Source organism: Lissotriton vulgaris, chromosome 4_1 (genome assembly GCF_964263255.1).
Source record: "Lissotriton vulgaris chromosome 4_1, aLisVul1.2, whole genome shotgun sequence".
Classification (NCBI taxonomy): domain Eukaryota; kingdom Metazoa; phylum Chordata; class Amphibia; order Caudata; family Salamandridae; genus Lissotriton; species Lissotriton vulgaris.
In genome coordinates this window covers 313344819-313362218 of record NC_141691.1, presented here as the reverse complement: position 1 = coordinate 313362218, position 17400 = coordinate 313344819, and the positions used below count along the sequence as shown (strand labels likewise).

The 17400-nt window shown below is 44.3% G+C and overlaps 1 protein-coding gene across 2 annotated transcripts in view; it reads left to right on the top strand.

The window, feature by feature from the left end:
- MCF2 (MCF.2 cell line derived transforming sequence) overlaps positions 1-17400 on the top strand; it is an 870271-nt gene that overhangs the window by 157164 nt on the left and 695707 nt on the right. The gene's annotated exons all lie outside the window — the stretch shown is intronic.

Below are 17400 nucleotides of genomic sequence, written 5' to 3'. Positions count from 1 at the left end.
TTCAGTTTTCATATCAGAGCAGCCCATTGGTAGGTGTTCCTGGTTCTCTTCACCTGTCCTGTGACTACAGCATTGCGTTCTGGGAAGAGCAGCATCCCATACTCTGCTCTTAGGATAATAAACATTGATTGCTGCTACCTCAATGGCTGGACCTTCCAAATAGGGAAGATATACCGAATATGATTCTCAGTACGGCATGACCCACTACCTGAAGTTGGACAGATAAGCTGGAGCTTCACATCAGTATGTTTAGCACCTGTAGATGGTCCTCTTAAAGAATGTGGAGCTGAGTGCTGTTTACTTTTTAAAACTGGCTTGGAGGCATCTGTTGAAGCTCTGCTGCCTGTCCTCCTGCTGCAGATGACTTGGCTTGTGTGAAAGTCCCCAGCAATCCCAAGGAGTTAAGAAACCCTATCGTAGCACCTTGAAGTGATCGCTCCACTCCACCAGAGAGCGGAAAAGGGCTGGCAAAAATCCTGCCAGCTCACTTAAATGGGTTGTGGTGTTCATGCCTACCAATTCCATGCACCTCTTTAGGCCGAGCTTTCGACCTATTGTATATACTTTAGTACATACTTCTATACTTCTGTGTGGGCTTAAACTACTCCCACTGCTTTAATTTGTTTGTTTCAGGGTCCTTTAAAAATTCTTGGTTGCTAAGGGTCAGTCCTGCCTCTTTCTCCCTCCTTTTCTCTTTCCTTCCTCCAACAGAGTAGGGACTGAGTGCTGTATCATTACACTATGTTTGTTTATCTGCTCTTTGGGGGACTATTTTTTTTATTTCTTCCCTGTTACTGTTTGCAAGCATGTGGCTGACTTCTCCTTAATCTGAGGATTACCAAAGTTCTGAAGCTGGAAAGAACTGGTTTGAGCACCCCCCCTTTGAATGAGAAGTTGTTGCGGAAGCTCTCCTTTTTCAGAGCTCTGTTTCTGGCCAATGCAGTGCGTAGTGAAGCTTTGCCACTCTCGGTGAAACAGATTGTCCCGGTCTTCTCAAATCCTCGCCAGAACTAGCATTTCTTTTTTGTTGTTGTTGCAGTTTTATATAGCAGGAAGTAGACCAGAGGGTATTAGAGTGCTTTACATAAGCACCAGTGGCTTAAAACAATGTTACATTTCTAGGCAGGAGTGCCGTGTCGAGACACCCACTGCCTTTCATACACTTGCCGCAGCGCCTCCAAGCGGGGACCCGTGGTGGGCCAAGGCTACTTGGCTCCAGCCATTGACCACGCCCCTACATCTGGTGTGGGTGATCCACCGGTGTTCCCCATATTGCACCTTTTTACATAAACCGTTTTTAGGGCACAGTGAAAAATTAGCTTTTAAATGCGTAGCTATATTTTCCTGATTCCTATTGGACCTCTTATTCTCTATTAACCGCATCGCTGCGGCGGTTATTTTTGCCTCTCCCTTGCCCTGGCAACATGTTTGTGAAGAAAGGAAAGTACATTTTCATGCGCCCACATTCTTATAAATAGAGCAACATTATAGCTGTCGCGGCTGGCACCACTAGAAAGTGGTGAGGTGGGCAAATTAAAAAAAGAAATAAAGAATAAAACACTTGCACAATCGTCCTCCGTGCACTGATACGGTCTTCATCTTCTCGTCTTCTCCAACGCCAGCCCCTCAGCAACTCCCCTAACCAACCCTGGCGCTGTTCTTATGCTGCATAAGAGCAGCACCAGGATTGGAGGGAGCGGCCTTTCTACCCGCTCCCAAGGACGCTGGAGCCCTGCATTTGCTCAAACCTGGCTCTCTTAAGACAACTGGATTAGAGCTTTCAAAAGGCATATGTCTGGCCGGCTGTCGCAAGTCGGCAGGCTAAAGGGACATACGCACTGTGAAAAGTGCTCAGGCAGCCTACTCTCCAAGCTGCTACCACACAGCAAGCCCCGTCCCGCTCCATAATGACACTCGGTTCGGGACGGTGAGGATGAAAAATAAAATGGTAATAAATGAACTTTATTACCATTTTATTTTATGGGCATTTTTGGGCATTTTGGTTAATGGGGCGACGCTCCTCCACTCAAATGAAGCAGCTGCCCCTGCATTTTAGTCCATTAATTCAAACAAATTTGATGCCTCGTATTCTTATCTAACTTATTTGAAAGTGCTTTTATATGCGATAATGAAGAAAATGGAGGATTGCTGAAATGCAATATTTGCCTAATGTCACACGGTTTAGTTAAGGAGGAAGCCGGGATTAATCTCAGCTATTTAGGTCTCACTGTTAATAAATCAGGAAGTATATTTTTTTCTCTCAATTTTTCCTCAATTGTTAATGCTTTGTTTTTAACACTTTGTGAATAATTTTCACATTGCTCATCAAGCACTAGAGAGACAGGCGAGCTGTGCAGGTTGATGAACCCATTTAATGAATACTAATAAGGAAGCATGTCCGCACATACCTCTAAGCCTAAGGTATCAACTAGAACCCCATGTACCTATCACAGTCCTGGTTGGTTTCTTAGCGCATATAGCCTTGGCTGCAGTGCACAGACACCTTACAATGCCGCCCAAGCAGCAAAAAAATTAGATGGAACATTACTCACAATTCTGAAACAAAATTGTGCTAACTATGCTCCACATGGTGCAAGTGGTCTGAATTTTTCAGACTGCCTGTAACTCGCTTGGATCAATGGTTTTTCAATCTGTGTGATGCCTGATGCATGCACATGAAAGCTCATCGCACAGATTTGGACGGACTGGCAAGGTCACAGCTCTGTCCTCAACATCCACCATGCCCAATCACCACCACCATCCATGATATGCAGCAATGTTACTCATAAAGCCTGGGTGCTTTAATCTTCAGGTAAAAAAATTTAGGAGGCCCCCTTAACTGTCAATTCTGGGACAGGGGAGAGTAGGTAGTAAGACAAGGAAGTCCCACGGTTGGCCCTGATTGGGCGGTATGACCTTACGGATGCCTGAACTTGAGTTTTTACAAATACCAATCACACATTGTTGTATGCAAAACCTAATGGTTATAAAGGTAGCTAGTAAGGCGGCCAACACCTAGATGCAAACGAATCAGAAAAATATTCAGTACTCTTACATTTTTAGTTTAATCAAATTCTAAAAAGGACAGGACGTGTAGGTTTGTAGAAAAATATAACAGTATATATTTATTTCAGAGGTCATTCACAAAGACACAGGTGATTAAAAACAATTTATACAGTAGCTAAGTTAAAAACAAGATAAAAAATACAGTGGTTTGTGCTTCAAGGCAAAAGTTCATTCATAAACACTATAAACATAACAATTTTTTGCAAGAACAGGGGTCGACGCGGCGTTTCGGTTTTTTCAAGAAACGATTAAAAACCTTCTTCAGGACCAAGTTCTAAAAAGAAACATATAATTACTTTTTTGCGTATGACAAGTATCAAGTGTATATACAAAACATTTTTCTTCCTACTTTTTTTAAAACTAAAACACGTCCTGACTGTTATAGACGCAGAACACTGTTGTTTCTATTCATGTTTGGCCATAACCTGATTACAAAACTAAGGCAACCTATTGGTATCTGTAAAAGAACATGTTTATTCCAAGGTAGGGCATATCGCTAGTGGGTGTAGGAGATAGGTATTACAATATCTCTCCAAGGGTAGTTGAAATAATTACATGAAGATATTTCACTAATTCCAATAGATCATGGTGCTCTCAATTTTCACTATTAATTATTCATCTAGTTGTGGGTGGCTCATGTCTCAAACCCTAGTCGAATACTAGAATAAGGTGTAATTACCTTAATTATTTAAAACTCTCAGCCCGATGAATCCGGGGAGACTGTTGTCCCAAGTGTACCCTTTGGGTTTCAACTGGACTGTATGCTGCCAGGTCTGCAGGTAGTTATAAATCCTGTAGGGAAGTGAAGTTAAAAGCCTATGTTAGACTAGGCAACCTGTCTGGAGTGCAGGGCTTGATGGTAAATCATAGCTACCTTCTGGTTTCTTTAGTGGAGATGTCGCGTTAGTAGTAGGAGCCACCGATATGTATATTTCAACAAAGGCTAAAAAAATTAATAGAATGTACTCAGGCTCTATTTTTCATAGTTTCATTCCAAATTCCAGAAACAGAAGGGGGCTGTGATATAATTTTGCCATATATAGCTTACCCAGATTTTTAATTACTGGCTCCCCAGGTCAACGCCAACTTTTTCTTTAGGCGCTGTACTGGTGTGTGCTGCCTTATATTGTGGCACTTCTCCTTGCACTGTGAAGGAAAAAGGGAGGGGTAGTATGTGAAATGTTACTGAAGCCCTGCTGACTGTTCTGCAGTTATAGCTTTTTAATGGTTTTGAAGTCAGTGAATTTAAGAGACAGAAAAATGCATTCGAACAGCGCTCAGTGTTTACATATATCAGAGCCATTGAGGGGAGGAGAAAGCACAGGTTTCTCTACACATGTTTCTTTAAACACGTAAGGCTATATAAAAACGCACCTACTACAATAGACTGACAGACTGTATCCATACAGCTGCAATTAGGATGAAATGCAATAACGTGCTGACTTCAAAACCATTAAAAAGCTATAACTGCAGAACAGTCAGCAGGGCTTCAGTAACATTTCACATACTACCCCTCCCTTTTTCCTTCACAGTGCAAGGAGAAGTGCCACAATATAAGGCAGCACACACCAGTACAGCGCCTAAAGAAAAAGTTGGCGTTGACCTGGGGAGCCAGTAATTAAAAATCTGGGTAAGCTATATATGGCAAAATTATATCACAGCCCCCTTCTGTTTCTGGAATTTGGAATGAAACTATGAAAAATAGAGCCTGAGTACATTCTATTAATTTTTTTAGCCTTTGTTGAAATATACATATCGGTGGCTCCTACTACTAACGCGACATCTCCACTAAAGAAACCAGAAGGTAGCTATGATTTACCATCAAGCCCTGCACTCCAGACAGGTTGCCTAGTCTAACATAGGCTTTTAACTTCACTTCCCTACAGGATTTATAACTACCTGCAGACCTGGCAGCATACAGTCCAGTTGAAACCCAAAGGGTACACTTGGGACAACAGTCTCCCCGGATTCATCGGGCTGAGAGTTTTAAATAATTAAGGTAATTACACCTTATTCTAGTATTCGACTAGGGTTTGAGACATGAGCCACCCACAACTAGATGAATAATTAATAGTGAAAATTGAGAGCACCATGATCTATTGGAATTAGTGAAATATCTTCATGTAATTATTTCAACTACCCTTGGAGAGATATTGTAATACCTATCTCCTACACCCACTAGCGATATGCCCTACCTTGGAATAAACATGTTCTTTTACAGATACCAATAGGTTGCCTTAGTTTTGTAATCAGGTTATGGCCAAACATGAATAGAAACAACAGTGTTCTGCGTCTATAACAGTCAGGACGTGTTTTAGTTTTAAAAAAAGTAGGAAGAAAAATGTTTTGTATATACACTTGATACTTGTCATACGCAAAAAAGTAATTATATGTTTCTTTTTAGAACTTGGTCCTGAAGAAGGTTTTTAATCGTTTCTTGAAAAAACCGAAACGCCGCGTCGACCCCTGTTCTTGCAAAAAATTGTTATGTTTATAGTGTTTATGAATGAACTTTTGCCTTGAAGCACAAACCACTGTATTTTTTATCTTGTTTTTAACTTAGCTACTGTATAAATTGTTTTTAATCACCTGTGTCTTTGTGAATGACCTCTGAAATAAATATATACTGTTATATTTTTCTACAAACCTACACGTCCTGTCCTTTTTAGAATTTGATTAAACTAAAAATGTAAGAGTACTGAATATTTTTCTGATTCGTTTGCATCTAGGTGTTGGCCGCCTTACTAGCTACCTTTATAACCATTAGGTTTTGCATACAACAATGTGTGATTGGTATTTGTAAAAACTCAAGTTCGGGCATCCGTAAGGTCATACCGCCCAATCAGGGCCAACCGTGGGACTTCCTTGTCTTGCTTTAATCTTCAGGCCAGCCCTGCAGTGCTCAGTGCTTCTTTCGAATCAGCCTCTCAACCATGGCCGGACTGGCCTTTTATTCCACCGGACATTTCCCTGGTGGCTTTAGGCCATTGGAGGCCGGTTTTAGGACAAGGTGCTGCTGCTGGTGCTCTGTCACTTTCCCCAGCTCCATGAGGTAAATTGCTGCAGGCATGGAGAGGTTTAACCCCTTAAGTGCTGATGATGGAACTGCTCCGTCATCAGCTGCGGTGGCGCTGTGCTGATGACGGAGCAGTTCCGTCATGGCCCGCCCGCCGCTCATGCGCGGCGTGAATTCCGCGCCTGCGCTGAGCGTTCTATTGAGCGGGCGGGGCCATGACTGAACCGCTCCGTCATAAGCACAGCGCAACCGACGCTGGTGACGGAGCGGTTCTGTCACCAGCACGGCCCGCCGCGCGGCCGCCCCGCCCCCTTAGCACTGTGGCGGAATAGCCGCCGCAGTGAAGGGGTTAAAGAGCATGAGGAAGGGGTAACATAGAGAAAAAGCAATCACCGAAGGAGAGAGAGAATTAATGAATGGAAAGAGAAAAAGTGCGAGGAGACGAAGAGAGGGCTGGTTTGAGCATTTTTGCCAGGGCGGCTTTTGGTTCCCAAACCCTTCTTTGCCAGATTGTTACAGGCTGGGGTGAGATCTGCGAGCCTCACTGGATCCCCCACGCTGGGACGATTTAGGAAAGGATGAGGTGAAAAGGAAATAGGTTGTTCTGCAACAGGAATATGAAACTGCATCAGTGTCAACCTGACGTCATAGGGTCACATGTTTTATGCACTCTGTAGGTCCCGGCTTCCAGGTTCCCACCTCAGTTCTCTGCCATTTTTTTGTATATATGCCTTCATTGGTTTTCAGTAGAAATATTCAAAGAGTGTGTCAACATTAAATAAACAATAAAATAATTATAATGGGAATATAGTTTAGTGTAAAAGTTGACCACTCAGAGCAATTGCAAAATTCTACAACTTTTCAGTGCTTCCAATCCAAGTAGTTTCATATCGTATATTTCGCCTGACGTTGATTTGCGCCTGTAGGCAATATTATTTTTAGTCCCTGAACAGTTTGAGCAATTCTTACCAATTCGTTTCTAATAGCGTTTAGCATTCGGATATGGATTTCATTCTCTTTCATTTTTAATTCACACTCCAAACACATCCAGCTTGACAGTGAATCTTTTCATATTAGGGTCCTAAGTGTCTTTCAATATAAGTATTGTAATTTGGGTTCACATGTGATATACTGGTGGACATTCTGTGACCATCCATGGCCTGATGTTGCCCTCATTTGACAAAATACTGGCCAGAAAGTAGTCGGAAATTTAAAATACTCCCCCTTTGAAAGTTCCTCAAAGTCACCGGGTGAGCGAAGCAAGGAGGTCCGACTGCCCCTACAACTTTTCAGGAGGGGATGTTGGTGCTGAGAGGGTGTTCTGCTCCTAAAGAATCTTTTTATCATTTTTTCTAATTTCCCTTTTTAATTTCCTTCCTGCTTTTTCTCACTACTTTACTTTTTTACCCACCTCATCTACATTCATTCCATTTTTTATTATTTCCCTCTCCCTTTCTCCAGGGTTGTTGCTTGCCTCAGAGCTACATCTCGACCTCCACCTCTCATTTCTTTGCTGGTGAAAGGTTATTTATGAACATCTTCATAAATTACAGAGAAGTGGTCTCAAAAAGCGGTCATTATACATTCACTGTGGCAGCCCCCGCTGTAGCTGCTCAAGCAGGGGGTTATCTATGCCACTGCCTCACTGTACCACATACTGTGCCTGACTGAGAGATATGTACATTGGTTCATGTTTCAGGAAGATTCTTGTCTCTAACATAGTTTGGATAAACTGCTTGGAAGGGTCATGATGAAAAAATGAAATTTAGACTTTGGGAAATATTAGGCGATATAAAGTATACTTTTCCTGAACTGCTTGTTTCGCTGATGGTCTTTGCGAGTTTTTTCCCTAGGCAAATAGTGCTCGAAAAATGTGATAATTTGCTCATATTTTCCTAAAATTATTTTCAGGGGACCTTCAATACTGTTGAGTGAAGATCAGACTTGGTTGGCACTTAGTGAGACTACTGGTCTATTTAATGAGATCCCTATCAGAGTCTTTGTTTTTCCGAATGAAAATGTATGTAAATATATGTAAATAGGAGCCTTAAAATTCACTATTTGAGCCAATTCTTCAAAATGTTCTCCGTGAAATAACCCCTGAACCCTGCAAGAAAGTCAAGCTTGCTCACTTTGCTCGCATCATCACATCCGGGGTAAGTGATGTGTCTTATCACTTTGAAAGATGACCAGTTTCCATTATAGTTAGATTTGGAGGTCTCTAGTTGGCACAGATAGGTACTTGTGACACATAGGAACCCTTGCCTCTAGCCAGGGTAAGGGGGTACACTCCTAAAAAAAAAAAAACCATGCTCACCCCCTTGGTAATTTGGCATGAGCAGACAGGCTTATCTCAGAGGCAGTGTGTAAAGCATTTGTGAACAAATCCAGTAATCCAGTGACAACACTACAGGTGGACACCACACCGGTTTTATATCAAAAATAAGGATTCTTTATATAGACTTATCACAAGACCACAAACAACAAAAATCCACAATACTATAGCTAAGATGGTAGTTTTAGCTTAGTTCTCTTTAGTTCTTAAAATGCGACACTTTGAGTCAATGTACCTTAAGATGCGACATGCAGGGCAACGAAAGTGTTGCAACGATGGAAATGTGGCAAAGATCCGGTGCAAAGAAACAAAGATGGCGCTTTCTCCTTGATGTGACATGCTTCCCGGTGAGTCGGCGGCGTCTGCTGCAACGTCGATCCTCTCCCCCAGCAATGCGGGACGCTTGACATGATGCTAGCCGCAACAGGCCCTGCGACACGCTTCCCAGTGATGCAGCGGCATTTGCGGCGACGCCGATCCTCTCTCCTGGCGATGCGAGTTGCTTCCACAACAATGCGATCCGCGACAGGCACTGCAACACTCTTCCCAGTGATGCGTCTGCGGCGACGTCGATTCTCTTCTCCGGCGATGAGCCGCGACTGCTCTGCGACACGCTTCCCGGAGATGCGGTCTGACAGGTAAACCAAACCAGCCAATCATGGAATTGCTAATCCATACATTAATTTACAATAGGGAGAGCCTACGCAGTTTAGCACTGATCAGCAGTGGTAAAGTGCCCTGAGTCATAAAATAGCCAACAACATGTCAGAAAACATGTAAGAGGATGGCAAAAAGTTCAGGGATGACCCTGCAAAAAGGGCCAAGTCCAACAATTACCATTAGGCTAGCACAAGGCAGGATGCTTTATAGTGGTCTGATATGTTTCCAGGCTCCTTGATCTTAGGAATTCCTCAGATTGCTCGCTAATCTCTGCACCCCACCCTGGAGCACACTTTTGCTCAGACAGAGAGTAGCTGAGAGAACAGGGTTTGCACTCCTAAAGGCTGGAGTTGGCTTCTGTAGGGATTCTTTTCATGACATTTCATTGAGACTGCCACATTGAGGGTATAGTTGGTGATGATGGTGCATATTCTTGGGGTGTCTTTAAGCATTTTATTAGTACTTGGCTATCTGAAGACCAGGTAAGTGGCTGTCACTGGGATGGCCCATCAATGTGAAGCCCTCCATATAGGAGCCAGGTCATAATTTACTTCACTTGAATTGAAACACAAGAAATCCATTTATTGTCTACCTTTAGGGATTATAAAAACACGTAGTCTTTTCTAGTGGAATGGTCTGCAGTAAGGAGGCGCTTAGCCACATCCTGGATCTTAAATTGCTTTTACCAATGATACCACCCAGAATACAGATCCAGTCTGTAGATTAGTCAGAGATATCTCAAAGGGCACACCAGCGTAAGTTACCCAAAAATGGTCAAAGAAAGTCCCTTGACTGGGTAGGGTCTCCTATCCTCTTAAAGGATTTTAGTATGATTCCGCGGAAGGTTCCCTGCCTCTTTATTTAGCCTCAATGATGCTCATGGGTGGTGTTGACCTACTGGTGTCTTCTTCATTCATCACACTCAGTCATATAATTCCATTTTAGCTAAAACAACAGGATTGGGTCTCAGGGTTTGTATTGTGTTACTTTGACCTACTGGTGCACCCTGCTGTGTTCACTACCCACTTGACATTAGTGCATCTTTCTAAATCACCATTTCAGCAGTCATTTGTTTGTGCTTTGGTAAGGCAGATCATGGTTCAAACCCAGGAAATCCCTGAAAGGCTTAACTGGGTTCAACTGATTCATTTAGCTACCCTGTCCATCCCTTCCTTCCTCTGCTTAGAAGATTGAGCCATGTGAACATTGAAGAATCCAGCGCACACAGTCCACATCACCACAATCGGTACAGCAGCTCAATACGTGTGGCACATAAGAAACATTTCTTAAATTAAATGTAACTTTTTCCACTACCAGCGTTTAGGTTTCAGTCTTTGGCACAGGCGGAGAGAGTGATGGTCAGTCAGGGAGGATATTCTATTTGATGAACCATGAATTACCAGCAATGCTGGCACTTTGTTAATCCAATTAATTGCAGTGTTTAGGCTATGAAAGCGCTGAGCTGTCCTTTGATCTCAGTTAGGCTTAGGTTTTTTAAATCTTTGCACTCATTCATCCAAGGCAAATAGTGAACGTGTTTAGTTGTTAGAACCACAGTGCATTGTGTTGAGCCAGACCAACAAAGTCTTGCTTGTCAGTGATGTTTGAAACTGTGCACAGACTAGCATGGTGATGCTCGGCAAGATTGATGTACTACACACAAGGTAGCAAGCAACCTAGCCTTAACCTGCAAAGACGGCTGTATGTCTGCTCTCAAATAGTCCAACCTTCTCATTTCCCGCACATGTTTGCTACTCCTGAGGCGAAAAGCCGGGAGGTGTTGTATCGTTTTTAAAACCTGTTTTGTTGTATTGTATTGATTTTAAAAATACTTGCCTGACTTTGCACAATTCCTGACTCCCATAACAGCTGAATATTAGCTGCTGGGACTCAGAATCCACTCGTTTCTTGGCGCCATTGACCGCCGAAGGGAGACGACAGCCACGCCCACCTCTTGTTGGCCACGCCCCCTTCGCAGACATAAATAGAGCGTGCTGCACTCAAACGCTGCTCCATTGCTGCTACTCCTGAGGCGAAAAGCCGGGAGGTGTTGTATCGTTTTTAAAACCTGTTTTGTTGTATTGTATTGATTTTAAAAATACTTGCCTGACTTTGCACAATTCCTGACTCCCTTAACAGCTGAATATTAGCTGCTGGGACTCAGAATCCACTCGTTTCTTGGCGCCATTGACCGCCGAAGGGAGACGACAGCCACGCCCACCTCTTGTTGGCCACACCCCCTCCTACGCTACCCGCCACCACTATAAACTATGTGTCAAAACCGGAAGCGCAGCGGACGAGCGCAGCGGGCACGCCGATTGCGCGCCGAAGGCGTGCTTAAGGCAAGCTCGTCTGCGCTCGTCCGCGACGAGGACGCGCCTAGCGCCACAAACCCTGTCCATTACAGCCCATCATCCCCCGGCTACACTCGGGATGCTTTGATCGACCTTCGAGGGTATGCGCACGAAGGTAAGCTCACCTTCGAAGAGACTGCCTCTCCACTAACTGACGTCACACACAAGGACCTAATTGTAGGAGGCCTCTTGAACGTAAGATCCTTACCAAAGCACGCCACTGAAATTAATCTTCTTATCGAGTCACACCATCTAGATGTACTTTTTCTAACCGAGACCTGGACACATGCAAACTGTGAGACCGACCTAGCAGCCGCTTGTCCGCTAAACTTCAATATTCTTCATCTTCCTAGACCCAAAGGCCGCGGTGGCGGAGTTGGCGTCATCTTCAAAGCCTTGTGGCAAACAAACACCTTAGACATAGATCCGACACCCGGAATCGAGCTCTTTGGTTTGTCTATAAACTGCCATCAAGGAGATACCTTTACGGTAATACTTTACTACCGCCCACCTGGGGCCTTTTCTCTCTCGCAACAGCAAGCACTCCTCACGACTATCACCAACATGGCAACCTCTCACAGTAAACTAGTACTTCTAGGAGACTTTAACCTTTGGCCAAATGGCAGCCTAGACACAGGTCTAGACAACCTTCGGCTGTCCTGTGATAGTGTGGGCCTTCAACAACTGATAAAGGACCCCACTCACTCTGCAGGCAACCGACTTGATCTTATCTTCTCGAGCCCGGGTCTAATCCAAGTAGGCGACATCCTGCCTATGAGCTGGACAGACCACTCGCTCATTAAACTCTACATCAATAATGCCACAACAAGCAAACCCAAATCTCACCCGCCTCCACAATTCTCGTACCGAAACTGGAAAGCGTTAGAAAAACTTAGCACCTCCACCAGAATCTTCGAGGTGGAGGACAGTTTCGCCATTACCAATTCGGTGGAAGATAACTATAGATCCTTTAGCTCGAGAATCACCTCCCTTGCGGACTCCGCTGCCCCTCTTAAACTCTGTAAACCGAAAGGTAGAGCTCCGGCTCCCTGGTACAACGACTCTTTGAAAACCCTCAAGTCAGCCTGCAAACAAGCTGAGAGAAAGTGGAGACACGGATACTGCAACAATAATAAAACCCTCTGGGAGAAGGCACTCCGTGACTACAAGTCCGCTATTGCAGAGAGTAAAGTGAACTACTACTGCTCCACTATTACCAATGCGGCCAACAGTCCAAAAAGTATATTTCAGATTCTGGACAATATCCTACACCCTGACTGCGTCAAAAACCCCATCCCCCCTTCTCAGTCCCTTTGTGATAGCCTCGCTCAGTTTTTTACTGACAAAATTGAGACTATCATCAATAATCTGGCAACGTCCCCGTCATCCACTCTTCCCACCCTCCCTGAAATCAACCCCACTACTCCTGAATCTCTGAGGTCAGCCTGTCCTCCCATGAATAAACTACTGGCTTTCCCTCTTATTTCTCAAACAGAATTTGAAATAGTCGCACAGGGCATCACTTCCGGATCCCCCCTTGACCCTCTGCCTCCGAAAATATGGAAAACTTGTGGGCACGAACTGTTTCACACTCTCCGGATGATTTGTAATCAATCCCTGAGCTGCGGCGTCGTTCCCCGCTCCTGGAAGCAAGCGCTTGTAACCCCGCTGCTAAAGAAACCCACGCTAAACCCAGATTGTCTGTCCAATTTCCGCCCCATATCACTCCTGCCTTTCCCGGTGAAGGTGCTCGAACGCTGGGTCAGTAAATGCCTCTCAACCCATCTCGAGCAGCACCATTTTCTGGACGAATTCCAATTTGGGTTTCGCCCAGCCCATGGCACTGAAACCGCGGTGCTCACGGCCATGGAGGAGCTTCGAATGCGCGCAGACAGGGGCCAAGCCGTGGCCCTGATTTTACTTGACCTGTCTGCCGCATTCGATACTGTCAATCATAGGATCCTGCTCGAGCGGTTGAGAGAGGCAGGGATCGACGGCACGGCCCTGATCTGGTTTCACTCCTACCTTAGTGACAGGAAACAAGCCGTTTCCCTCCCCCTTTCCAATCGGTCTTCTCCCCGGTCCCTCACGGTGTTCCCCAGGGTTCCTCTATCAGTCCGATTCTTTTTAAATGTTTACTTAAAACCTCTGGTCACGTTAATCAAATCGCATAACATGACCACAGTAAACTATGCGGACGATACCCAGCTCCTTCTCTCTTGGGAAGGCGAAGACTCCATCCCCTTGCAAGCCTTCCATGACTGTCTACGAGACACGGCAAGCTGGTTGCACCGGAACTCACTTCAGTTCAACTCCTCGAAAACCGAGGTGATGTTCTGCCCTGCGAGTCGCATACCCCGCCCTCTGCCCGCTGAGTTCTGGCCCCCGGAAAACTCCAACAACCCCCCACCAGTTACCACTGTTCGCAACCTGGGCGTCATGTTAAACCATCAATTGAGCATGGAAACGCAGGTCTCAAGAACAGTCGCTACTTGCTCTGGCCTTATGCGCTCATTGCCAGAGCACTAGTAGTCAGGTGTACTATTCTCAGTCGCCTTGACTACTGCAACGCCCTGCTGCTTGAATCTCCTGCGACACTACTAGACAGACTCCAACGAGTCCAGTCGGCAGCAGCCAAACTGGCTCTTGGATGGACCAGGAGATCCTCGGCCACCGCCGCACTGGCCGAGTTGCATTGGCTGCCTTTGAGGCAACGCATTGCCTTCAAGGCCCTCTGCCTGGTCTTCAAGGCACTACATGGAGTAGGACCAAGACCTCTTCAACGTCTGTTCTCCTGGTACACCCCCACCAGAACACTCAGGTCCACAACTGCCTGCCTTGCGAGAGTGCCCAGATGTAAGAAGGCCAGGATGGGAGGAAGATCGTTCAGAGTAGCTGCAGCCAAGCTATGGAACAGTCTACCTGTCGACATTCGCCAAATCTCTCATCTCCTCCCATTCAGGAAACGAATCAAAACATGGCTCTTTCCTCCACCCCTATAAAAATTCGGCCAGCCTCAGTTCACCCCCGTCAATAAACCACAGGAGTAGCTACCAGCGCCAGGATACCTGCCAGGTGACAGTCGCGCTTTATAAATATTTTAAATAATAATAATAATTAAATAATAATAAATAATAAACATGTGCCGCAGGTGAAGCCGCTCTGCAGGGGACTCTTTTCTGTTAATTTCTTCCGTGGCCGTTTGACCTTCATTCGTCACATGTTTTAGGTCGCCAGGGGTATTTAGCAAATTTCAGTTTGAAAATGTGTTTACAGTTCAATCATTGCAAGTCGAGAGTAGCATTGTAAGTGCATGTCACCTGCTCCAGGAATCCCATCACTTACATGTGCAAAGACAACTTTGTGGCCACACTTAAACCAACAACTCTTCTTTCCATTTCTCATGTATGTGTCTCCAGAGAGATTGGGCAGGTTTGTCTCTGTTCTGTTAATTTCTCATTAGTATTGAAGCTCATCTGAGGAATGCAGGAAATGTGTGTTATCTTGTGTGCAGTTCACTCAGGGTTAATAGCATGTGCCTGAGTACATTCAGGGGGGAGCGCCCGCCTTTCTTGGTGCAGGGCACACCTCTTTCGCCTCACCACAGACGTACAGTTTGCAACAGAGAAGAAAGTAAGCTACTATAAGGGTGACAATAGCCCAATTTCCTGTGTCAAAGCACAAACTCCAGAGACACCCGAAATGACACTGGACCTGAGCGCAACTGTAAGAAAAATCAAACATGTCCCTGCTCAAGTGCATATAAACTATTTAGACATTCCAATAATTTAGGTAGCATTTCAGAAAACGAAAATTGTTTGAATGTTTTTTTAAAATATTGATTTAAAAGATCTATTAGGTAAGTGACAGAAGGCCAGAAAGAAAAATGACTTAAGACAAATGGTGCCTGACCCTCCTGGTTTGTATTCCAGTCATAATGCTCTATCGGTAAAGCAAGTCTCAAGACTCATCTTGCATGAGATAGGGCACTGAGGTAAGGCTTGGAGCTGATACTTTCCCTTGTAGAATATGTCGGGTTGCCTTCCCAAATAATGCCCCAATCCACTGAATCAGCGTAAAAAAGGAGGGTTTAAGTGAAGCAGCAGACCCTGGAACAGGAATAACCCATTGGAAGAATAATCCTCGTAATCAGAATAATAAAACAATTCAAAATTGGCTGGAATTTCAGCAGCATGTAACGAACTTTATATATTGATAAACCAATTTTGAATTAATGCCATAGGTCACTAATATTTGTTGCCTTGCTCTCTGACCTTTATAAATTAACCATTTTAATCAAATTGATCTGACCCACCTACTAATTAAGCTGGAATTGAACGCCAGGTCTGTAACTCTTTGGAGAACTTACTTCTCTGGTAGTTACATTTTTACAAATCTCATACCCTGTTGTTGATTCCAAGATATCTAACTTCATGGGGGAGTTGGATAGTATCCGTTCAGTCTTCGATACATTTACACTAGATCCAGAAACACTAGCCAGATTTTCTTGATTGAGGAGTAGGAAGAGAGCCAGATCATCCACGTAAAATCGAATTTTTGAGCCCCCTACCAAATCAAGCCAATGAGTATCCGATTTTCGATGTAACAAAGAAACATCAAAAAGAAGAGGGCACACACCTGCCTCGAGATTCCATTAGTTAACAAAAAACGCCACTAATCCTTCCTTTGCTGATCAAACTTCATATGCCCCACTCATTTTGGGATCTGAGTAATATAGTGATGGGGGGGGGGGGGGGTGTACAAGAAAAGGAGTATAATTTAGAAACTCCAATGATACACATCATTGAACTTCTAGGTTTCCAAAAACTAAACTTCAAATGGTATCTTATTAGTCTCTGCATCTATCACTTAAATCAGGTAGTGGGTGTTGAAAGTGAGTATCCAACAAGGTTCAGATCCAGTTTTGTTTGAAGACTGATGTTCAGGGGGATCCCAGATGAACCTGTGGTTAAGATTGGCATCATGTTTTGATTAATCTAAATGTAACAGACTAATTGGTAAAAAAGAAGCACATTTGTAGGGTCTTTACAGGGTTCAGGGAAAAATAAAAGTTTGCACCTCTTACTGCAGCAACATCAAATTTCTTAATTATTCCATTATAGCGGAGTGTCAATCTTCAAATAGGACTGACCGAAAATGTTTTTTTTTAAACTTGTTGGGTGGGCCACCTGGCCCAGGTACTTCACTATTAGATATAGATCCCAAAGTGTTCCCAAAATCCTGTTTTGAAACTCGGCACCGTTGCGGACTGAGAATGAGGTTTGATCTACTTGACAGAGTTGGCACTGGAAGGTAGAGATTCTACTGTTAAACTTTGGAGTAATATTCTGGCTCATTTAGTTCAGTTAGCTGAATTTGTAGCTTGCTCTGCAGGCATTGGGTGCACCATATTATTCTCAAAGCGTTGCTGCAACATGACTTTGTTCTGGAGTATTTTTGTTTCCATCAACGTTTCTTTTAATTTTGAGATGCGCAGTTCAAGTTTGCATCGTCTTCCGAGGAGGGTTCTCCGTCCACCTTCGCTGGTCATCTCTGAGGTAGTCCGCTAAGAACCTCAATCTTTGCGTCTTCTCTCTTATTTCTGGCCATACATGGAATAGCTGTAGTTACTATTTATCTGTCGTAGAGATAAAATTCTGCGGTGAATGATGGTGCTCTCACGCCCCATCAATGAGTTACCCTGGACTCGTCATAGGAGTTTGAGCCATCTCTTTAAGTTACCTTCATGTGTCTACTCACTTTTAGGAGGTCCCGCCGCGCGGTAGCGGGTACTCCGCCATCACCCCCTTAACTGCACAGCATGGGCCATGGTCACCCATTTTATTGAGGAGGTGCGAGCTGCCTCTTGCCATAAATGTGTACATTTAAATGGGAGCTCCATGCAATGAAAAGTGACACAACCTCAGCTATACTCCTACAACGGTATCAAGGCGCTGTGTCGGTGAGAT